The 25,156-nt window shown below is 39.7% G+C and overlaps 1 protein-coding gene across 1 annotated transcript in view; it reads left to right on the forward strand.

Annotated features, from left to right (window-relative positions):
* LOC109909554 (cadherin-18) overlaps positions 1 to 25,156 on the forward strand; it is a 363,038-nt gene that overhangs the window by 39,224 nt on the left and 298,658 nt on the right. Inside the window, exon 2 of the mRNA XM_031796728.1 lies at positions 21,291 to 21,385. The gene's annotated coding sequence lies outside the window, so the exon portion shown is untranslated. The remainder of the gene's footprint in view (positions 1 to 21,290; positions 21,386 to 25,156) is intronic.

The following is a 25,156-nucleotide window of genomic DNA, read 5'->3' on the forward strand; positions in this document are numbered from 1 at the left end:
GACTGGGACGGAGATTTGTCTCCCAACAAGACAATGATCCAAAACATAAAGCAAAATCTACAATGGAATGGTTCAAAAATAAACATATCCAGGTGTTAGAATGGCCAAGTCAAAGTCCAGACCTGAATCCAATCGAGAATCTGTGGAAAGAACTGAAAACTGCTGTTCACAAATGCTCTCCATCCAACCTCACTGAGCTCGAGCTGTTTTGCAAGGAGGAATGGGAAAAAATGTCGGTCTCTCGATGTGCAAAACTGATAGAGACATACCCCAAGTGACTTACAGCTGTAATCGCAGCAAAAGGTGGCGCTACAAAGTATTAACTTAAGGGGGCTGAATAATTTAGCACGCCCAATTTTTCAGTTTTTGATTTGTTAAAAAAGTTTGAAATATCCAATAAATTTCGTTCCACTTCATGATTGTGTCCCACTTGTTGTTGATTCTTCACAAAAAAATACAGTTTTATATCTTTATGTTTGAAGCCTGAAATGTGGCAAAAGGTCGCAAAGCTCAAGGGGGCCGAATACTTTCGCAAGGCACTGTATATACATATATAATGTGTATATGTGGGTATATATATATATATATATATATATATGTATGTGTATATATATATATATATATATATGCACCAAGAAAAGAAAAAAAACAACAAAAAAACAACTTTTATTATTTTTCTTAATCTTTTATTTTAATTGTATTTTTTTTCAAATGTATTATTATTGTATTTTTTTACTTTTTAAAAAACGTTTTTTTTAAGTCTGTCACATCTGTGAATGTGGAATGTGTTTTATTGGTTGATTGAAAAACAAGAAAACTTAATAAAACTTTAAATTGAAAAAAAGAAAATGTGAATCACATTTATATTTGGCGTACCCCCGACGGCATTGCACATACCCCTGGGTACGCTCAATGTTTGGGAATACCTGCTCTACTGTTTGGGAATACCTGCTCTACAGTATGCAGAGCAAAAGGACATAGTGAAAATTTGTATTTCTCCAATGTAAGTGTATAATGAGTCTATTATACATAAATGTTTCAGGTATCTCACCATGGCAATCAATCAATCTGGCTCTTGAGAAGAGTTGGAGAAAAAATTTGTTTGATTGACAGCAATATATTTAAAATATTAGTAGTGTAACAGCTATATGTTTTTTTTGTGTTTTTTTACTTCACTGCAACAGCAGTGTATTCCCAAAGATGTGTTCACAATAACACATCTTTGAATTAAAATCTAAATTCCTATATACACCAAAAACATTACATACATGGTAAATCAGCATCCTGGGCAGGGTTTGCAGCATCCTGGGTAAGCTCACCATGGAACATTTCTCTCAAAGTATGTTTCACTCCAATAACCTCCTCCAGAATAAACATGTTACAACTTTACTCTGTAAGGGTACAAATGTTTAATAGATTTCTCCTTTCTTTTTGCACACGTTTCTTTATCTCAGTGGAGTCATGGTGACAGCATGTCAATTTGCAGATCAATTGTTGGCTCCTTGCCTCCAGCCACTGCATTGCATTACCATAGTAATATCTTGTGGACCCTCTTTTTAATGTCGAGGTCTACACTCCAGGCAGACTCAGAAATGAGTGGTTGGACTGTATATCTGGCATTAATTTCCTCATGTGTAATGGTATTTCTATGGTATGTCTGATTTGGAAGTAAGGATGAAATCAAAGCAGGCCTTGGATATAGTAAAGCATACATTACCAGTCCCCCTACATTATGACCACTGGATTGTAGTGGACACAGGATAGATTTTATTGAGAGGAACTCATATACACAAGGTGAATCTTTTTACAGCAAATTGCATGCAAATGTCCAAAATGACAGTATTTCTCTCAAAATACTTTGGTGAGATTGGATTTCAATAAGCTATTACAGCTGTACATGATTATATTGCATTCCTACAGTGTGGAGTATCTCCACAATACATATGTGTAAATGTGCCATCTACAATAGCTATACTGAGGAAATGCCGTAAGGTAGCATTAGATCAGAACATAAACATACAGAAATCAGAGTCCATTTCATGTGGCCCTGCAGAGGGGGAGGCTGCTGAGTGAAAAACAATTAATTACAAAAACAAAATCCTTCCGCCAATTCACAGATGGCGGAGTGGCTGCCATTTAAGATGGGGGGATTGATTCCAAGGAATGTCCCCCTGGATGTGAAGAGAACCATGTCTCTTTTGCCAGGCAGAAATTTGGCATTTTCCAACTGTCGGTAGGCGTCATTTACTCTCTCACTATTCTCAGTCTGCACATGCCCATGGTCTAATATCCCAGATATCCACATCCCTAATCCCTGGCACGATGATATCCTCAATTAAAAAGGCATGGGGAAATTAGCTGCACTGCTAACGGGGACAAGAGGACATATTGTAATATTGAAAGAATTACAGAAGGAAGCACAAGATTGTAATATGCATGGAACTCTGATATTTCATCAAAATCGATACATGTGAAGCTCACATTGTGTGTGTTGCAAATTGCAACATATTCCCTCATGCACAATTGTTTTTATCTACCAGAGCCCTGATCAAAGGTTTTGCACCATACAGGAAATAGTGTGATATAGGGAATAGTGTGACATTTGGGATGCATCCATTGTTTGACCAACCCCTCCCAGTCACTGGGTCAGAAATTGTATTCGGTAGAATTCACAGCTGTTGAATTTCTAGAGATCTACACCCCAGTGTCAGCTTGAGATCTTCTTTAACTAAGATGACTAGTTAACTGATTTTCACAGCAGAATCAATACTTGTTCCTATAACCCAGACTGGCACACTGTTCCGAATGGTTGAGAAGATTAAGTATCATCTATTTTCCTCTATGTGTTTCGTCACAGTGAAAATTAGATGCAATAGCACAAATGTAGTATTGTTTTGAACCCTTCTAACCCTTCAACAACATTAAGCATCCAATACCATCGTGAGATAGAGAGAGAGAGATAGAGATAGAGAGAGAGAGAGAGAGAGAGAGAGAGGGGATTCAATAAATTCAGGAGTGGCTGGAAAGTAAATACAAGTGGGTCTCGTACAATGAGCTCTACTGTAAATGTCAGGCAATAAAGATGAAGATCAAATAAGATTCAGATTATCATTAATATAGATGTGTGTGGTCAGACCAATCTTCAATTTGGTGCATTTGATTACATAATCCTTGAAATATGAGATTCTAAATAAGGCCTGTCGAATAATAGATAATTTTTCTTACAGAGTATAAATGCATTATTCATGATTGCAGTTTCTTCCGATAGACCCAATTGCTACCCTTCTACTTCTATTGTGGTCTGACCCATCCTTGAAAATCCCTTCACCAAGATTTTAGGATCTAAGAATATGATTATACGTTATGGAGTTTATTATCCTCAGTGGCATAAAGGAATGACAATTCATCATTGCCACTATCATTACAGAAAAACCACATGAATTAGGTAATGTGATCACTTGTGAAAATCCACATGTGACACAACACCACCTCAAGTGACTTCCTGCATTCCCACAATGCTTCAGCTTTGTGACTTACTACCAAGACCACATATGTCAGTTCTGTCATGTTTACTGTGTTGGTGGGTGTCTTATTTTCATGCTGATCGCCCTGGATAGAAGACAGACTGTCATAATACATATTATGTGTAATATCTCCCCTACATCAGGCTATAGAAATTGTGAATCATATGGTAAATATGTCACTTTGCACATACGCCTCAGAGAACACTTACATATTCATGTAGTCTATGTACACTGCACAAATTATAAACGCAACATGCAACAATTTCATTGATCTTACTGAATTATAGTTCCTATGAGGAAATCAGTTAATTGAAATAAATACATAAGCCCGAATTTATGGATTTCACATGACTGGGCAGGGGAGCAGCCATGGGTGACCCTGGCAGGGCATAGACCCATTCATTTGGGAGCCAGGCCCACCCACCAGGCCTAGGGCTCTATTACAGACAGAAATACTCCTCAGTTTCATCAGCTGTCTTGGTGGCTGGTCTCAGACGATCCCACAGGTGAAGAAGCCGGATGTGAAGGTCCTGGGCTAGCGTAGTTAGATGTGGTCTCCGGTTGTGAGGCCGGTTGGAAGTACTGACAAATTCTCTAAAACGATGCTGGAGGCAGCTTATGGTAGAGAAATTAACATTAAATGATCTGGCAACAGCTCTGGTGGACAATTGTGCAGTCAGCATGCCAATTGCACACTCATTCAAAACTTGAGACATCTGTGGCATTGTGTTGCGTGACAAAACTGCACATTTTTAGAGTGTCCTTTTATTGTCCCCAGCACAATATGCACCTCTGTAATGATCATGCTGTTTATTCAGCTTCTTGATATGCCACACCTGTCAGGTAACTGGATTATCTTGGCAAAGGGGAAATGCTCACTAACAGGGATGTAAACACATTTGAAATAAATAAGCTTTTTTTTGCATATAGAACATTTCTGGGATCTTTTATTTCAGCTCCTGAAACATGAGACCAACACTTTACATGTTGCCTTTATATTTTTGGTCAGCATATTTACATTTTTATATATTCTGTACATATGCTCCTCTAGTCTTATAGGAGCCAAGTAGTGACTACTTTGATAGATGGATGTCATAAAATATATAATTATTTAATATCACTCTGAGATATGTCTCCACACAACTGAGGAAGAAAATATGTCCTATATAGTGGAACATAGACGAAATAAGACATCTGTTCTTTAACCAATACACATTGTATCAATATTCATAATCTGTTATTTGTGCTCTTTATCATAATGCACTATGACTTTTTGAAAATCACCTGTATCGTTCATGTGCATTTCTCATTTAATATTCATAATCTGTTATTAGTGTTTTAGTGCTCTTTATCACAATGCTGTATGCGTTAAAAAAAATCATCTGTATGGCTTGTGGGCTAAATGTAGAGATTGTAATGCTTATAATAGTTCCTCATCCATAGCAATGCCCTCTGAGATCCCAAGTCCCTTGACATAACTAGACTAGGTTCTAGCTGCATTTATTTTTTTTTTTCCTCAAAATTGAGTTGTTGACATAGCCTTGTTCTGTTCAATCTTCTCTACCTGTATAGTACTCTCAATTCATGTTGTTAAGTTCAAAAGTGCAACCTAAAAAATGCAACCTAAAAAATAGCTGACACCATTCAGACCAATGAGGGTTTGGAATTTTAAAGCCAATTATCTTAGAATCATCTTTTTCAGATAAAACCCTAGCCCCAAGCGCTCAATAAATCAAAAGGTGGGACAGGTCCCTTGAAGCAAAATGACATGCTAACCACACAAACATGGTGATATGGTGTGCATTCATGCAGTCATGACACTATTCACTATTTAGTCACTTTGAAAATATCATTAAAGACCCAACTTTGAAAATCCAATAATGTCCTATATGCTTCTAAGTAAGATTAAGGATAAGGATATTACTTGTATTATTGTTTGTTCAGCTGCTTTTCAAAATTAATCATTCCAAGGCATCACATTATTCACGTTCCTAATGGAAATGAGGGAAAACATCTGTGGGATTTGCGTTGTGCCCTCGTGAGACATCGACAAGAGCGGTTGCAGTTTGCAGGAAAACACACAGTAAATCTGTAAAGCTCTGTGGAGACCCATAGACTCTGGGTGGGTACAAACAAGGGCTGAACTTTGAGTGATCTTTAAATCCTGACGCAGACATGGCTGGCTACCCATGACGACTGTCAATGTCCAGGCCTCAGGGCTACAGTATAGTGGAAGCTGTGTCTGCTAAACCTGGTTAGCTGCGGATATAAACTGGCACCCACAAATCTGCGGTCTGCTGGATAGATTTAAAGTGACGTTTTAATTTGTGGGTCAGGTGTGGTCCAAGAGAGACTCATGGCAGGTATGGTACATATTAAATGCACCCTTCACATAAACTTGTGTGGTTTGCATTGCAGTTATGTGTGTGCATATGCATGTGTGCCTGCCTGCGTGTGTGTTTGTATTTTTCCCAGGTTTGTCAGATTGTGGAAGGCAGATGGTGGATCTGTTCTGGCAGATGTGGTGCAGTTGAAGGTCTTGAAAACCAGACTCACATCGGTCTTTTCTGTGGACAAATAAATTATATTTATAGGAACTTTTAGTAAATGAACAGCAGAGGTGGTTTGTAGAGAGTGAAGTGGTCAAGCCTTGCATGGTGATCTTTGTGACCACCTCATTGAGCCCACTGCCTGATATAAGAAAAGGAGGCTTAAGCCACTGACTGCATCCCAAATAACACCCTATTCTTTACATAGTGCACTACTTTTGGCCAGACCCCCCTGGTAGTGCACACTATAGGGAATAGGGTGGCATTTGGGATGCAGAGTGTGGCTACAGCCTCCTTTTATGTGTTGTTGTTGATATAGAATAGTATATTATAGAATAGTATAGATTAGAATATAGAATAGTACAGTATTCTGCTGTAGAATAGTATACTACACACTGTAGTATCCTTTGATCATGTGCAGTACCAACTATAGAATGTTATAGAATATTATAATGTACTGTATACTACAGTGTTATCAGGGGGAAAAAACACGGTAGTAAATATTACATTAATGGACACAAAAACATTACAGTCCACAAAGACACAATACTTTGTTAATTAAGTAAATACTACAGTATTTCATTTGCATATACCCCGCCCATTCCTCTCCCCCATATCGAAATTTGTGCCACTCATAAGTGAGAAAACTACATGCCAAGGAAAGATCATATATTGTGTTTCCTACAGGTTATAGAAAAGAGTAGAAGCTCTGAACTGTTCATTCAGACCTCCTTCCCTACCTACATTACATGTTATGGAATATTTGCTCTTTTAGTATTTCTCCAGTAGATTTCCTCAAGGAGGAAGCTTCCACTTCAATGTCAAAGATAATAAAATAAATATACAATATATGTCACATTAGTCATAATGAGGAGACCAAGGCGCAGCTTGATATGAATACATTCTTCTTTAATAAACGAAGACCACGAAACAAACTAACAAAACGCTATAACACGAGTGCTGAAATGGAACTACACATATACAATAACCCACACAATACCCAAGGAATATGGCTACCTAAATATGGTCCCCAATCAGAGACAACGATAAACAGCTGCCTCTGATTGGGAACCAATCTAGGCAACCATAGACATATAAACACCTAGATATACAACAAACCCGTAGACATACAAAACCCCTAGAAAATACAAAAACTACACAAACCACCCTCGTCACACCCTGACCTAACCAGAATAATAAAGAAAACAAAGATAACTAAGTTCAGGGCATGACAATATAGTAAACACTAAATCAAATCAAATTACTACAGTAAATACTGCTGTATAATACAGTCTGCAAAAGACTCAATAAACACTACAGTATAGTACAGTCTGCAAAAATATTACGGTAAATAACAAGGTTATTATAGTTTTTATATCTATTCATTTTGGGATTTTTATTTTGAATTCAGTTTAGTTTCAGTTAGTTTTCAGACCTGATTTGCTAGTTGTTTTTGTTAAAGTTGTATAAAAATATGTATATTTAGTTTTTATATGATTTAGTTTCAGTTTTAGTGTTAGGGACAGGAAGCATGCAGGGGAGGATAAGGAGCCAGTGGGATGTTACTTCTTGCAACTGGGGGGTGTTAATAATACATAAGGTGATGGGTAAGGTCATAGCTTAGGTTAGCACTTCTCATGACTCCCATGCTACATAGAGCCCCACAGTGGAGGTGTCATAATAGCCATAAAACCTAGCGGTCAAACAGGAATATGTGTCACGCCCTAATCTGTTTCACCTGTCCTTGTGGTTGTCTCCACCCCCTCCAGGTGTCGCTTATTTTCCCCAGTGTATTTATCCCTGTGTTTCCTGTCTCTCTGTGCCAGTTGGTCTTGTATGTTTCCAAGTCAGCCAGTGGTTTTTCCTTTCTCCTGCTTTTTTTGCATTCTCCTTTTTCTAGTCCTCCTGGTTTTGACCCTTGCCTATTTCTGGACTTTGTACCCGCCTGCCTGACCATTCTGCCTGCCTTGACCACGAGCCTGTCTGCCACTCTGTACCTGCTGGACTCTGATCGGGTTTTGACCTTTTTGCCTGTCCACGACCATTCACTTGCCTACCCCTTTGGATTAATAAACATTGTAAGATTCTCAACCATCTGCCTCCTGTGTCTGCATTTGGTTCTCGCCTTGTGTGTTGATAATATGGTTGCAATCGTTTTTTCACCATTCCTTTTTCCCATGGGGGATTTTAGAAACACTTAAATTAAGGGCTGTGTTTCATGTAGGCTTTCCTTGGAGTGACATTTTGATAATCATGTAAATCTCAAATGTATCACAAATTTCTGAGTTTTTTGTGTGCAATACAGCTTTGAGACAAAAGGTTTTTCTTTCTCTTCCCTCCCAAGTTTCCATTAGCTCAGGAAGCGCATCGCAAAACACCTCCGTGGGAATCTGTGTTAAAACGGTGCACAGTAAGTGCATTTTTTGTATTTTTAAAATCATTTTGGGGTGATGAAAGTCCAAAACCGTATTGCATGGAGTGATTATTAACGGTTAGACAAAGTGTGTCAGGACAGTTGTGCATGTTGGCCCCGCTGTGGTCAATTGTTGAAATGAGAACATATGGTTTTATGGCTTTGGGCCCTCGAGATATATGGTTATTGTTACATCCGTTGTTGGAATGAGACCAAGGTGCAGTGTCGTAAGCGTACATCTTTATTTTGATGAACACCAAAAAAACAAAATATAAACGACCGTAAAGTTCTGCAGGGTATACAGCAACGAACAAAAATCAAGATCTCACAACTGAAGGTGGGAAAAAGGGCTGCCTAAGTATGATCCCCAATCAGAGACAACGATTAACAGCTGCCTCTGATTGGGAACCATACTAGGCCAACAAAGAAATAGAAACATAGATTTGCCCACCCAAGTCACACCCTGACCTAACCAAATAGAGAATAAAAAGGATCTCTAAGGTCAGGGCGTGACAGTTATGTTTAAATTATAGTCCATTTTAATGTGACTTGGATAAAAGGAATATAACCGAGACTGGTGCAAAAAATATGGTGGAAGGCAACTCCAATCCAATGTTTTTTATCTTTAGTATTATTGAGGAAGAATCAAGCTACCTAGCCATTTTTCCCCCCTGTGAGCTAGGGATAGCTAGTGATGATGATGCACAATCTATGACTTTTTAAACATTCATCTCCTGACCGCATTTACCCGTCCAGATTCATTAGCTTGAAATTCCCCCAAATGCTTGAAAACCCCATTAATTTAGAAAACATAATTCATGCTGGTTTTTATTTTAGTTCACTATGCATTCAAAAAATAATAGTTTCAGTATAGTTTTAGTTTTTCAAACTGGTTTGTTAAATTATTTTAAGTTTACGAAAACTGTTTCCATGATTTTTTTAAAATGTAGTTTTAGTTTACTATAATAACCTTGGTAAATACCACAGTACACTAAAACACTACATTAATTACAATAGTATATACTACTATTTTCTATTTTCTACTATTTTCTTTTACTACAGTATTTATACTTTATACTGTAACTGTAAATACTAGAGTATACTATAGTAAATGCTACAGTGAATACTACAGAAGGGTCCACAAAAACACTACAGTGAATACTATAGTATTTCTGCCATAGTATTTTTTTCACGTGAGTTGCTACAATGGAATCCATTTTCACCATTTTGGGAACTTGTCCCACTAATAGACAATCTGGATCGCCATTGGGGAAGCAGAGTTCACTCTCGTGACCTCCAGTGTTTCCTACACTGGACCAAACATCAAATGCTCATGTGAACAGAGTCCATGGACAAAATATGAAACTGAATTGGCCCAGTGCAGTCAAAAATGAGATTTTCCTGTGTTTGATATACTGTATATTTCCACACTGAGGTTGGAGCAATATTGTGAAATTGTGAACATGATGATAATGCCCTATTAGAGTAAAAGCCGTTTGTTGTTGTTTTATTGTTTAATTTATTTAGCCTTTATTTAACTAGGCAAGTCAGTTAAGAACACATTCTTATTTACAATGATGGCTTACCGTGGCCAAACCCTTCCCTAACCCAGACGACGCTGGGCCAATTGTGCGACACCCTATGAGACTCCTGATCACGGCCAGTTGTGATATAGCCCGGGATCAAACCACAGTCTGTAGTGATGCCTCTAGCACTACGATGCAGTGCCTTAGACAGCAGCGCCACTCTGGAGAATTTTCAGCCTATTTTGGTGGGGTTGAGTTTTGGCCAGCCTGACCACATCACCAGGTGGTAAATTAGATAATAGTCCTATAAGAAAGAGAATTCCAAACCTCTCTGCCAAGAACAGCTAGTTTTCAGTTTTCCCCTCCCAGTCAGATCATTTCCAGACCATTTTTAAGCTAAATTCTTGCTTGAGAAATTGCTCTTTGCTAAGAAGCTATTTTGTTTATTTATTTTACAATTTTAATTGAAAACAATTACAATAAGATACTTAATTGTTAGCCAGAAATGTTTGATACTGAAAAAGTCCAGTCCTCACTCAAAGGGCAATGGACATTCCTTTTGTGTGGATTTGTAGATAATTGATAAGTTTACCCCCAACTAAGGAATGTGATTTTGTTTAAATAATTGAATGATGTGACATGCATTCATTGTATTTCAATGCCATGTTAATGAAAACATATTTAGTGAAAGAGATAAAGACCAAGAATAAGGGCATGGACATTGTGTATGGACATTGTGTATGGTTGAAGACAGTTTAATGTATTTGTGGTATAGCGGAGGTAACATTAAATCAAAGAGTAATGGCTGATTATTTATTCTTCTCTATCCTTATGAATAATTCTCCTTTAGACATCATACAGGGTACATCCCAAATATCACACTTTTCTTTCTACAGTGTACTACTTTTGACCAGGCTTACTTTAAAAACAGTGCACTAAATAGGGAATACTGTGCCATTTGGGACAGGCACACAGTAACCAGCAGACCTTTTACAGTACCATGCCAGTAATATAGACCTACATATGTTTTCTTGACTGATGACAACGCAAGCATATCTTCATAACAACATGATAGCATCCATCAATTACATGTATTATGGATATAGTGTGTACAGTATATGATGCTGCAGGGAAATCAGACTAAATAGAGATCTCTTCTTCTTCACAGCACACACATGAAAGAAGATGAGAGAGGCTAGCAGCGAAATGAGCTAGCAAACTGTATTAAACATCCCTGTGTTTGCTAATTTAACCCATTTGGGACTGGGGGATATTGAAGCTCAGCATATGATGAGTGAGAGTCACTTTGTCAGTCTCTCTATCTCCCACAGGCAAGCAATAGGAAGTCTTACTGTAGACTCTGACACCAGCGTTTATCCGTGCAGTTTTTTTACTCCTGTCTCGCGATGCACAGTGAAAGACTTCTGAATGAATTTACATTACAGCATTACATCCTCAGTATGTTAAAGAATACTAGAACCTCAGGGGGAAAATGGGTTGTAAATGCTGTGTGTATTGTATAGTCCACTTGTTTTCAAATTCAATCTTTCCACATCCCCCGGCAAGGAATATGACATTGTTATTCAATGTCTAACTCTCTGTGATTTGGAAGTTTAAGGCAGTAAATGACTAAACAAATATTCCAAAGAATGAAATGTGGGTTGTGTGACAAGGAAATAATATTCATGGCGTATATGGACTGTGATAAATTTTGACGATTAGAAATGTGAACTGACAACTTGCATAAGGCACTGCGAAATCTAGCTGCCCTTAGAGACTGACATAGTGGAGCACATGACACAATAAAGATATTATCCCCATAAAATAAAACAAAACCTTGCAACTATTCCAACCAGAGTCCTATTGTCATACCACATTACAAAGCTGCTAGTTCTAGCCAAGAGATCTGATTGGTGAATTTGGGTAAATTGATGTTGGCTTCTAGCTTGAAATAAACATATTAATGTTACCATACTAGAGCTTATTGATTACTTTACATGTATAATGAATATACAGTACCAGTCAGAAGTTTGGACACACCTACTCATTCAAGGGTTTTTATATATTTTTTACTATTTTCTACATTGTAGACTAATAGTGAAGACAACACAACTATGAAATAACACATATGGAATCATGTAGTAAACTAAAAATTGTAAAAAAAAAACTAAATGTATTTTATATTTGAGATTCTTCAAAGTAGCCACCCTTTGCCTTGATGACAGCTATGCACACTATTGGCATTCTCTTACCCAGCTTCATGAGGTAGGCACGTGGAATGTATTTCAATTCACAGGTGTGTCTTGTTAAAAGTTAATTTGTGTAATATCTTTCCTTCTAAATGAGTTTAAGCCAATCAGTTGAGTTGTGACAAGGTAGGGTTGGTATACAGAAGACAGCCCTATTTGGTAAAAGACCAAGTTCATATTATGGCAAATATGCAAAGAGAAACAACAGTCCATCATTACTTTAAGACATGAAGGTCAGTCAATCCGGAACATTTCAAGAACTTTGAAAGTTTCTTCAAGTGCAGTTGCAAAAACCATCAAGTGCTATGATGAAACTGACTCTCATGAGGACCGCCACAGGAAAGGAAGACCCAGAGTTACCTCTGCTGCAGAGGATAAGTTCATTAGAGATAACCGCACCTCAGAAATTGCAGACCAAATAAATGCTTCACAGAGTTCAAGTAACAGACATATCTCAACATCAACTGTTCAAAGGAGAATGCGTGAATCAGGCCTTTATGGTCAAAATGCTGCAAAGAAACCACTACTAAAGGACACCAATAATAATAAGACACTTGTTTGGGCCAAGAAAGAATAGTTTCAACCGCCGTGTCTTTGTGAGATGCAGAGTAGGTGAACGGATGATCTCTGCATGTGTGATTCCCACCATGAAGCATGGAGGAGGAGGTGTGCTGGTGTGGGGGTGCTTTGCTGGTGACACTTTCTGTGATTTATTTTGAATTCAAGGCACACTTAACCAGCATGGAAACACAGCATTCTGCAGTGATATGCCATCCCATCTGGTTTGTGCTCAGTGCGACTCATTTGTTTCTCAATAAGACAATAACCCAACAAACCTCCAGGCTGTGTAAGGGCTATTTGACCAAGAAGGAGAGTGATGGAGTACTGCATTAGATGACATAGCCAGCCTCAACCCAATTGAGATGGTTTGGGATGAGTTGGGCCACAGAGTGAAGGAAAAGCAGCCAACAAGTGCTCAGCATATGTGGGAACTCCTTCAAGACTGTTGGAAAAGCATTCCAGGTGAAGCTGGCTGAGAGAACGCCAAGAGTGTGCAAATCTGTCATCAAGGCAAAGCTTGGCTACTTTGAATAATCTAAAATATAAAATAAATTTTGATTTGAACACTTTTACTATACAATTCCATATGTGTTATTTCATAGTTTTGATGTCTTCACTAGATTCTACAATGTAGAATATAGTATAAATAAAGAAAAATCTTTTAATGAGTAGGTGTATCCAAACTTTTTACTGGTACTGTATACAGTATGCTGGGGTTAATGGTGGGTAGATATGAACTAGGAGTATGGAAAGTTACTGAGTGAGACAATGAGGGGAGACAGGAAGTTTAAATTCAGTCAAACATGTCATTGTTAAATCTCATGGATCCTATGGACAGAGGGTAAGGGCAACACTCTGGTTTCAGTCACTGATAAGGTAGAACAGCCATGGACTAAGGAGCAGTGAGGAATTCGGCCCGAGGTCAGGTCAGATGAAGTGAAAAGGAACAGTCGTATGACACACACACACATATACCTACATGCCCACAAAAGTTCTAACAGGAGGCGGGGCCATGTCTACACCAGTGAGAGGAACTAATTCAGTTCCTAACGAGCTGCAGAGATGTGTTGGCTGTCAAGATGTGCAATAAGGTGACTCCTAGTCGGAGGGTATTTACTGTATATATGTGCTTGTGTAAACATGTCTTTGTCTTTGCAGCTGTTTGATTCAGTGGGTGAATAAACTTGGTTTGAGATTTTCCAAGTTGTCCGTGAGTTTACACTGTTAGTCAGAACCTACCAGTGATAACACAAATTGTCTGAATACTTTAACGTTACAGACCAAACATAAAGCTTTGATCTGTGTAACTATCAGATGCTCCTTAATCTTTTTTTAGTTATAGTATACTTAAGATGTCCTTGGCCGATGCTCTCTTTCTAGCAATATCAACACTTTCAACTGGCAGCTGGCAAACAAACTGGAACATACCATCCCTTTCTGAGCTGCAACTTTCTTTCTCTCTGTTTCACCGTTTAAAGTCAGTGACTGAACCCTTTGATGAGTTACGATTTTTCCTAGAGTAATCTTTTGATATTCCCTGTTTTGCTTTCCTGCTCCGAGCCATGCCCCAATGTCAATGTCAGCCTAAAATATTGATATGGCAATGATCCCCAGCGTTGGCAAGCAGAGGAAGAGGACGAGTAGGAGGAGTAGGAGGGGGAGAAGGGGAGACAGCTAATGTAATTATTTTCTGTCCTCCCTCATCCCCTGCCTTGAACCAACTGCAGGAAGGAACACACCCAGACACACACACCCACCAAACACACACACACACTGCTGGAGGTCAAAACAAAGTGGTGGAGCCAAAAAGCGAGATTACAGTGACGGAAAAGAATGGCACTGAGTTGAAAGAGCTATGGGGAGGAGAGAAGGAGAAGATGGATATGGTAAGTGACAGCCCGTCTCATGGATAAAAGATAGCCACTGCCGAAGGAGAGAAGAAAGTAGCAGAGGTAGCCATAAACAAAAAGGTAGAAGAGGAAGGGGAAAATAAAAGTGGAATATTAGAGACAAGGCAGGGAAGAAACATTTTCAAATGCCAGGATGTTACTTAGGAATATCATCACTTACTCAACATTACTTTAAGGGTTCTAGTTTATACACCTGTAGTTGATTCAACTGCCAAATCACAACATTATTTTAGCCTTGGGCGCAATTCTGCCTAGGAAGGTTGAACAGAGTACATATTCTATTTGAGGCTGGTACATTCTGTTCACATAGCATATTATACACAGACAGATACTATGGAAAATACTGCAATGATAAAATAATAGAATCTATTGAATTCTTGGTTGAAAACGCCTGACAGTTTTTATAACAACCATAGTGTAACGGCCATTGGTGGAAGAAGGTGAGGACCAAGGTGCAGCGTCGTACGTGTTCATATTGTTTAATAGGAATAGAACACAGAAAATACAACAAAAACCAACAAAGTGAACAAAACCGAAACAGTTCTGTCTGGTGCAGATACAAACACTCAACAGAAAACGACTACCCACAAAAACCATGTGGGCAAGAGGTACCTAAGTATGTTTCTCAATCAGAGACAACAATAGACAGCTGTCCCTGATTGAGAACCATACCTGGCCAAAAACAAGAAATACAAAAACATAGAAAAAGGAACATAGAATGCCCACCCTAGTCACACCCTGGCCTAACCAAAATAGAGAATAAAAGCCTCTCTATGGCCAGGGCGTGACACATAGCCATACCCTTTAGAAAATCCTCAAAGTAAACTCAAGTGGTTATATTAGAGCCACCTATATTCAATGAACAGACATTTCCCATTCTCATTGTAGAGTACAGGTTAAGAGAAGGTCAGGCCATCACTTTATGCATGTCCTACGTGAGTAAAATGGTTATTAATCCCACTTACATGACCCAGCAGTAATAGGAGCATTCAAATAGTACATTTTCCAAACAAATTAACCATACAGAAAGAGAGGGTTGGTAATGTATGGTGTGGGAGTCTCTCAGTCCCTGTGTCTGTCCCAAATGGCATGCTATTCCCTTTATAGTGCACAACTTTTGACCAGGGCCATAGGAATTTGATCAGAAACACCAAATAGGAAATAGGGTGGCATTTGGGATTGCGAATGATCTTAAAACAGCCCAGCCTTAATTAATCACCAGGTTTTTTCTCCATATCTCCATTTTAATATAACAGATAATGCCCTTTAAGTGTTAACTGCTTTTGGTTGCTGCTATAAGCTGATAAGTATCTGCTGCCTGCCTACCGTGTGTTGTGTTCTCCCAAAGCAGACCTGACACAGCCTTCAATGCCATTATGCCATGTTACACGAATGACCTAACACACAACCCCATGTAACCACCTGCATTAGTAGCCCAGTGCAGAGCCAGACCAGACCTCTTACATCAGAAGCAGCAGCATGTGGCTGGCTATCATACTGTAGCCTAGAACTGTGTCCCAAATGGCACGCTTTTCCCTATATAGTGCATTACTTTTGACCAGGGCCCAGTAGTGCACTAAATAGAGAATAGGGTGCCATTTGGGACACAAACTTGAATATGGACCCATGTGCCCCTAGGGGACATGGAGACACTGATCATAACAGAGCAATAGAACATTAATTAATAGCATTGTAATAAAGTGTCATACCGATGCCATTACGCACGCACAGCAGGGACCCATTTCTTACTGCCCTATCTTGGCTAACCAGCAGCAAGACAGTTCAGTGCTACAGTACAGTGGCGGGGCAGGGTGGGCAAGACAACTCATGTAACACACACACAGACATACACATATCTACGGGGCTGTAGTGGAGCGGGTCGACACAGCTCCTCTTCCTGCTCAGGAGGTTGAAAAGATTTGGTATGGGCCCTCAAATCCTAGAAAAGATCTACAGCTGCATCATTGAGTGCATATTGACTGGCTGCATCACTGCATGCTATGGCAAGTGCACCGCCCTCTATCACATGGTGCTACAGAGGGACATGTGGACAGCCCAGCCGCACTCGCTGCCATCCAGAACCTGTATATCAGGCGGTGTGAAAGGAAGGCCTGGAAAATTGTTAAAGACCTCAGCCACCCAAGCCATAGACCTTTCTCTCTGTTTCCGCATGACATGCCGTACCGGAGCAACATGTATTACACAAACAGGCTCCTGAACAGCTTCTATTCCCAAGTCATAAGACTGCTAAATAGCTAACAAAATGGCTGCACAGACTATCTGCATTGACCCTTTTATTTTATTGGTATGCATTTTATGCACACACACTCCAACACACAAACACACGCACAGACACACATTCATACTGACTCTACACACAGGCACACACACTCATATACAATCACCACATATGCTGCTGCTACACTGTTTACCATATCCGGAAGCCTAGTAACCTTACCCCTATACACACTGTATCTACCCTACTACTCCAGTATCCCTGCACATTGTACATATGGTATCGGCACTGACCCTGGCACTGACCCTGTATATAGCTTACTTACTTTCTCGTGTTCTTTTTTGTTTCTATATCTCATGGGTTTTTTGTTCTACTTTATTTGATAGATCTAATATGGATTACTGCATTGTTGGGAAAGAGCCTGTGTCACGATCGTTGTTAGAATGATTGGACCAAGGCACAGCGTCCATAGATCTCGACATGTTTTTAATAAATGAGACTCACCAAAAAACAATACCGAATAAACAAACCGTGAAGTAAAGGCAGTGTTAACAGGCACTACACAAAAACAAGATCCCACAAACAACAGGTGGGAAAAAAGGCTGCCTAAATATGATCCCCAATCAGAGACAATAAAGACAGCTGCCTCTGATTGGGATCCATATCAGGCCAACCTAGAAATATACAAACTAGAGTACCCACCCTAGTCACACCCTGACCTAACCAAAATAGAGAATAAAAAGGCTCTCTAAGGTCAGGGCGTGACAGCCTGGAAGAAAGGCATTTCACTGAACTTGTGCACGTGACAATAAAACTTGAAACACATGCGGCTCGCAGGCACAGTCTGTCAGGATCAACAACAAGGTTAACAGCCTTTTAGCGAGCGGCAGAGCCAGCAACGTTCTGACTCCGGGCCCTTTAAAACACATCCCTCTTCCCCGGCTCATGAACTTGTCTTGTTTAATGAAATTTAGTAGTGAGCAAGTTTAACTTCTACCCACTGCTTAACAGAGTGTGTCTTCCCTCACACGCAGGATAGTGCAAAATGGGAGAATCAGATCTCTGTCTACTCTTCCATAGTGTTCAATGATATATCATACCTGAACTCATGAACATGTACCCATAACACAATCCAATAACATATTGTATAAGAGAAGACCAATACTGAGACCATAGCACCTATTGAATCAGAACTGCATATTGGGCCCTGGTTTATTAAATATGGAATATGGTGCCATTTGGGATGCACGGTGTGTGATGCAGGTACAGTGTCTTGCCACTGCAAGAGCCTCTTGGCACTGCCAGTTTCCTCATCTCACTGGTGTGCAGCATTAGCCTTGAAAAGCAGCAAAAACATTTTGTATGTAATGTTGTTAAGACCCGAACGTCAGTCTGCCTGACAGCTGCATCCATCATTGTCAATGCAGACCTCAAGGTTCTGCCAAATGATACACGAGGAATTTGAATGTCTCACTCAGGTGTTTCAAAACATTGTGGAGAGAGTGAGGAGGCAAAGCTAAGTGAAAGTGACAAGGCACACTACGCCCTCCTCTTCTCCGTACTCCTCTGATATCTTTCTAACTGGCTGCGGATAGAGTCAGTCCTAACCGAATATTGTAGATATGACACAACACTGTTTCAAATGCTTCATTGTTGATATCCAGAGGAAGAATTAAATAGTTGTTTTTACATTTCGTATCGACTTCAAATGCATCTCACTTCAAGTAAAACCTACATGGTACTTTGTGTGTCTTCTGCCACTTGTACAGACCATAAAAATCTCTGATATCTAAAAATATATAATTTTGTTTAGTTTCACATACACTGTGTGCTAATACTGTATATTTTGTTGCTTACAAGTCGAATGCCTGGATGAGGCCATAAGGAAGGTGTTTTCTGACTGAGTGATGTTGTCATGCCCTGATCTGTTTCACCTTTCTTTGTGATTGTCTCCACCCACCTCCAGGTGTCACCCGTTTTCCTCATTAGTCCCTGGGTACTTAGTCCTGTGTTCCCTGCTTGTCTGTTGCCAGTTTGTCAAGTCAACCAGTGTGGTTTTCCTCCCTGGTCTCCTGCTTCCCTGCCACCTGACCAGTCTGCCTGCCCGCCCTGACCGTGAGCCTGCCTGCCACTCTGTACCTCCTGGACTCTGACCTGGTTTTGATCTTTTGCCTGTCCATGACCATTCTCTTGCCTACTCCTTGGATTCTAATAAATATCAGAGACTTAAACCCTCTGCCTCCCGTGGCTGCATCTGGGTCTCGCCTTGTGCCCTTATAGATGTCTGTGACTTCTCTCTCTGCCTAACTAGACCATCAGTTCATGAAAGAAACATGAAAGGGACTCACCTGCCTTTCATCATCTGGAGCCTGATTATTACACAAACCAGTCAATTAAAGGGAATTAGACTCGTTAAAGGTTAGAAACACCGATTGCTGTCAAGTAATTTATAGTATCATTAATAGACTTATTTGATGTTTTGCTCATTTTAAATCACAGCCTTTTTAGACCAGGGATTGACCAGTTTTGGTCAGTCTGTTGTATAATTTTGTTACTATTCAACCTATTCCTCCCTCCATAACTTCTCCTTACATATACTGTGAGTCTTCTTATACAACTGTGAGGTATGTTGTAATTTTTTTTATTTTAATCCACACCTTTTCTTTACCCTCTCCTCCCTAAGCTTGTTTTGTCCCTTCTCTTTGGAGGCAGGTATCTGTGCCCCCTACCGGCCTGTCAATCTCTCTGCTGTGACTTTTGTCTTATTCTTCTTCCACCTTGAACTTGTTCTTTGGTCCAAAAAGAGACAGGAGACAGATTAATGCCACTCCTTTGAAATCATAGTCACATAGCTTCCAGGCAGCCACCACCACCACTCGTACTCCACCTCCTCCACCATGAAAATAAATCTCCAGTTTCCCATCTGTTACTTCTGTATAATATCCACTGCCAAATATTCATCTTGATTTTTACCCAAGTTGAAAACACAGAAGAGAGAGACTTGTATATGGGTGTTCACCGGCCAATGAAGTGACTGCCAGTGGGAGGGCAGTTAGAGGACAGTTATTCTACAAAGCGAAGTTTTAAATTAAACACATTTATGTAGTATGTTAAAAGTAACTCATAAGGCTATTTGTATGCAAGTGTGTGTTTAAAGGCATGGAGCAGTAAAACATTTGATTCTCCTGTGTTCTATATAGTATATATGAACACTACGAAGTTGGAATAATACTGTGAAATTGTGGAAATTACGATAGTCTTTTTAGGGTAAGAGCTGTTTAAAAATACCGCCTTCAATATCAGGTTGTTTTGGTTACGTGGAGTTTTGCCCTGCCTGGTTTCAATTAGTCAATAGACCCGAAAATAGTTCCAAACCTCTCTGCCAATAACAGCTAGTTTTCCATTTTTCCAGTAGATTAGTTGCTTGAGAAATTGCTCTTTGTTTGTAGACCATTTCCATTCAAAACAATCACGGTATATTGAGATATAAATGGTTGCATTGGATCTTTATGTCTTTGGCTGCATGATTCATACATGTACAGTAAAAGGATTGTACATTTTACATGAGATTTTGTACAGTAAAGTGTAGTACATATTACATGAGAATTCACAAAATCAATGAACTTACTGCAAGGTTGCTTTTACCAGAATATGTCCTGAGCAATATTTTTTTGATTTCCCATTCCTATTTTTAACCCTACATATACTGTACAGTAGAATAATGCAGTCCAATAAAGGAGTGATAATTTACACTGTTTGAGCTATAGAAGATGGAATTGGCTTCCTTGTGCAGCATCCATAAGGAGTATGTTTGATTAGTTTTAATTTAATCAGGTTACTTTGGAGGAGAGTATTTGTGAGGAGATCATTTAACCCGAGCGATGTAAATATGTGTGGGCTGAGAAACGGAAAGTTTGAATGACTTCTAATTCTGCCAGATGTCTGTTTCATAAATATAATGAGATGCAAATTGATGTTGTCACAAATAATCAACTGTGGCAGTGTACTGCTTTTACCTCCATATGTTTTGAAAACGGAAGACTTGTGCTGCATCTGAAAACCTTTAGGTAGCTTCTAGCTTCTATTATTGTAATCGCTGACAACTTATTTTGTTCTACTAAACATTCCATCAGAATGAAGCATTTTAAAAACAACATGAGGAGTGCATTGATCCTCGTGTTTTAAGCTTCTACCTTGTTGTGTTGTTGTGGGAACGGGTTGTGTTGTGGCAATGTGTCTCACGGTGGTACTCTACTGCATTATAGATGGTTTCAAATGTCAAAACCAAACCAAATGCTATTCTCTGTTCTTTTCTCTTACAGAGCATAGGAGATGGAAGAGGACTGACCAGTGGGAGACCAAGGGCAGACGCCTCCATTGATCTATGTGAGGAGGGTCTACGGTGCCAAACAACAAGGTGAGCTGTCTAATAAATGACAAGCACACAGATGGGGACTGTTTGTGCACGCCACAAGTGTAGCCTACAGGGCACAAAGCTGATTTATTTTGTCTGGTCTCTGCTCTGTTCACATAGTTTGGATAAAAGGGATGGTGTGTGTGAGTGAGTGAGTGAGTGAGTGAGTGAGTGATTGATTGAGTGCGTGCATGTCTGTCTGTCTGTCTGTCTGTTTGTCTGTGTCTGTGTGTGGTTAAGTTGGAGGGGTCATGTCTCACAGTGTGAGTGTGACATGGTCTGACAACCAAAACTGAGCAAACAAATCCACCCTGTATACTGTAGGTGCGTGTGGCTGAAGACTGAATCATTGACGCGTGATCATTGATTTAATGAATTAGCAAACAATGGCAAGACCTTGGAGGTGAAAGCATTGTAGCCTGTGATAAAGTGTGTGATGTTGTTTGTTTGGTGTAGATAACTGTTCCGTTGTGTGTAAAATAACCCGAATCCCATTGAGTTTCGGTTCTCAGGGATGCAGAAAATGACTAAATGTGTAACCAATTTTCTTCCTGCTTGTACAGGAATTGCAAGGCCAACAAAACACAAAGACAGTTGATGATCCTTAACCGTGTGAAACTGACTCTGAGTCTCATGAATAGATCAAAGGGGAAATTGGTGGTGTGCTACAGTTAGGCTCAAATGGCACCCTTTTCCTATGTAGTGCACTACTTTTGACCAGGACCCATAGGGCTCCAGTCAAACGTAGTGCACTATATAGGGAATAGGGTGTCATTTGGGATGCTACATTTTGTTCCTCTAGTCTAGATGCTAGGGACATACCCTAAGCAAAAATGCTGAGCCAATAGCTGTCTTGGAGTAGAAATGAGTGATTAAGCATAGTTTTGCAAACTAATCGAAATTGCACACAATAAAGCTAATTTTAGAAGCCCTATTTAGAAGTAATGCCTGGCAAATACAAAAAGGCCAGGGGAACCTGTGGTTTTAAGTGGCCAAATGTGCAGTCTCGGTTTATTCAATTTTGCAAGTCACTTAATTTAATGTAGCTCTCGTTTGATAGGGTTGTACGGGGATAGAGGAGTGTTCTGTAACATTTGCATAGCAAACTTTACATAGCAGGTTGTCATAGCGGCAAAATAGTTCTCAATTATAAAACCACATAAATGCATAGGAACGGTCTGTTCATGTTTAGTTTTGTTGTTGCAGACAACACAGTAGTTATTTATTCAACGCAGGGTTTGTAAATGGCTCTCCTCTTTGGATGAATGTGGCATTTTGCTGCCATGTGATTGTATCAAACATCAAAGGGCTGAGTGATTGGTGATAGGCTATCGAACGTTGTAAAACAGACAAAGATATATTAATGCCTTAAATTATCGTAATGATTCAGAATCAGTGCTTTACAGCATACATGAGATTAAGATCAGTCAACCGGCTAAAATGCATAATTAGAATCGGAATCAGAATCACCTAAATTTGCTAAATACATTTGCATGTTCAGGAATTTGTGAAATGGTGCTGCCACAATAAACAGAATATACAGACATTAAACAGGTTATACAGACCACATATGTAGAAGCAGAGTTTACACAAATGTGGTATGTACACTAAGATAAGAACTACAGGCTACACAATAAACATTGAGCTACATGATTTATTCTCTATGTAGAGATGTATAAATAAAAACAGTGATCAGTGATGTAGTGGTAAAAAATAAGGTGGGTAAAAGCTGATAGTTTGTGGCAAATGAAGTAACACTTCCTATATTTTCAATATTTTACGTGTTCAAGGCGTTTAAGTGTGTGTACCCTCCACTACTCCATTGATTGACATGTGTGATCATACCCAGTTAGGGTACGAATAAAAAAACAAGTATTATTATCTAGAAGTTTAGTTATTTTTACAAGATGAGAAAGTGAGATGACTAAGGACAGTTAAAAAAAAGGCAAGAAACCGATAACCCGAATATGCATTACTTGAAATATAGCGGCCATTTACAACTAACCATAATGTAAAGGGGATGTGTGTACTCCAATATACAGCTACTACGTTGAACTGAGAAATCAACTTTACGGCTGTTAAGTTTGACTTTAACATATAGGTAGCATTATTCATTCATCCTCATGTAGTTATTTATTTATCGGCAAAGACGAAAGAAAGTCAGGCTGCGACTCACAAACTCCTTTGATTCATAAAGGATGAATGGGTATAGTACACCAACAATTTGAAGGGAATTGTGTTGTGTCCATGCCAAACACGGCTGAACTTCACCACTCCTCGAATAAGACAACGTGGCTAAATCAATCATCTCTTTGGAAACACTGTATGGTAGTATGTTTTGGTTCATTTCTCCAGGATACTATGATGACTTGCTGTCATAGCCCTATTTTTTTACCCCTTTTTCTCCCCAATTTCATCATATACAATTGGTAGTTACAATCTTGTCCCATTGCTGCAACTCCTGCACGGACTCGGGAGAGGCGAAGGTCAAGAGCCGTGCGTCCTCCGAAACACAACCCAGCCAAGCCGCACTGCTTCTTGACACAACGCCAGCTTAACCCAGAAGCCAGCCACACCAATATGTCGGAGAAAACACTGTACACCTGGCGACCATGTCAGCATGTATTACGCACAGCCCGCCACAGGAGTCACTAATGCACAATGGAACAGGAACATCCCTGCCAGCCAACCCTCCCCTAAACCGGACGACGCTGGGCCGATTGTGCGCCGCCCCATGGGTCTCCCGGACGCGCCCGGCTGTGACAGAGCCTGGACTCGAACCAGGATCTCTAGTGGGACAGCTAACACTGCGATGCAGTGCCTTAGACCACTGGGAGTCTGCTATTTGGGAGGACGTCATAGCCTTTTCTACCAAGACCATTCATCTTCAAAGGGTGTGAAGCAGAGGAGGCTGGTGGAAGGAGCTATAGGAGAACAGGCTCATTATAATGGCTGGAATGGAATAAATGACACGATATCAAACATATGACATGTTTGAACACACCTACTCATTCCAGGATTTTTCTTTATTTTTACTATTTTCTACATTGTAGAATAATAGTGAAGATATCAAAACTATGAAATAACACATACGGAATCATCTAGTAACCAAAAAAGTGTTAAACAAATTCAAATATGGTTTAGATTCTTCAAAATAGCCACCCTTTGCCCTGATGACAGCTTTGCACACTCTTGGCATTCTCTCAACCAGCTTCACCTGGAATGCTTTTGCAACAGTCTTAAAGGAGTTCCCACATATGCTGAGCACTTGTTGGCTACCTTTCCTTCACTCTGCAGTCCAACACATCCCAAACTATCTCAATTGGGTGGAGGTCGGGTGATTGTGTAGGCCAGGTCATCTGATGCAGCACTCCATCACTCTCCCTCTTGGTCAAATAGCCCTTACACAGCCTGGAGATGTGTTGGGTCATTGTTCTGTTGAAAAACAAATGAGTCCCACTGAGCAGAAACCAGATGGGATGGCATATCGCTGCAGAATGCTGTGTTAGGCATGCTGGTTAAGTGTGCCTTGAATTCTAAATAAATCACTGACAGTGTCACCAACAAAGCACCCCAACACCTTCACACCTGCTCCTCCATGCTTCATGGTGGGAACCCCACATGCGGAGATAATCCGTTCACCTACTCTGTTTCACAAAGACAAAGATTTTTGAAACCAAAAATCACAAATTTGACTCATCAGACCAAAGGACAGATTTCCACCGGTCTAATGTTCATTGCTCATGTTTCTTGGCCCAAGCAAATCTCTTCTTA

Source organism: Oncorhynchus kisutch, linkage group LG18 (assembly GCF_002021735.2).
Source record: "Oncorhynchus kisutch isolate 150728-3 linkage group LG18, Okis_V2, whole genome shotgun sequence".
NCBI classification, from domain to species: domain Eukaryota; kingdom Metazoa; phylum Chordata; class Actinopteri; order Salmoniformes; family Salmonidae; genus Oncorhynchus; species Oncorhynchus kisutch.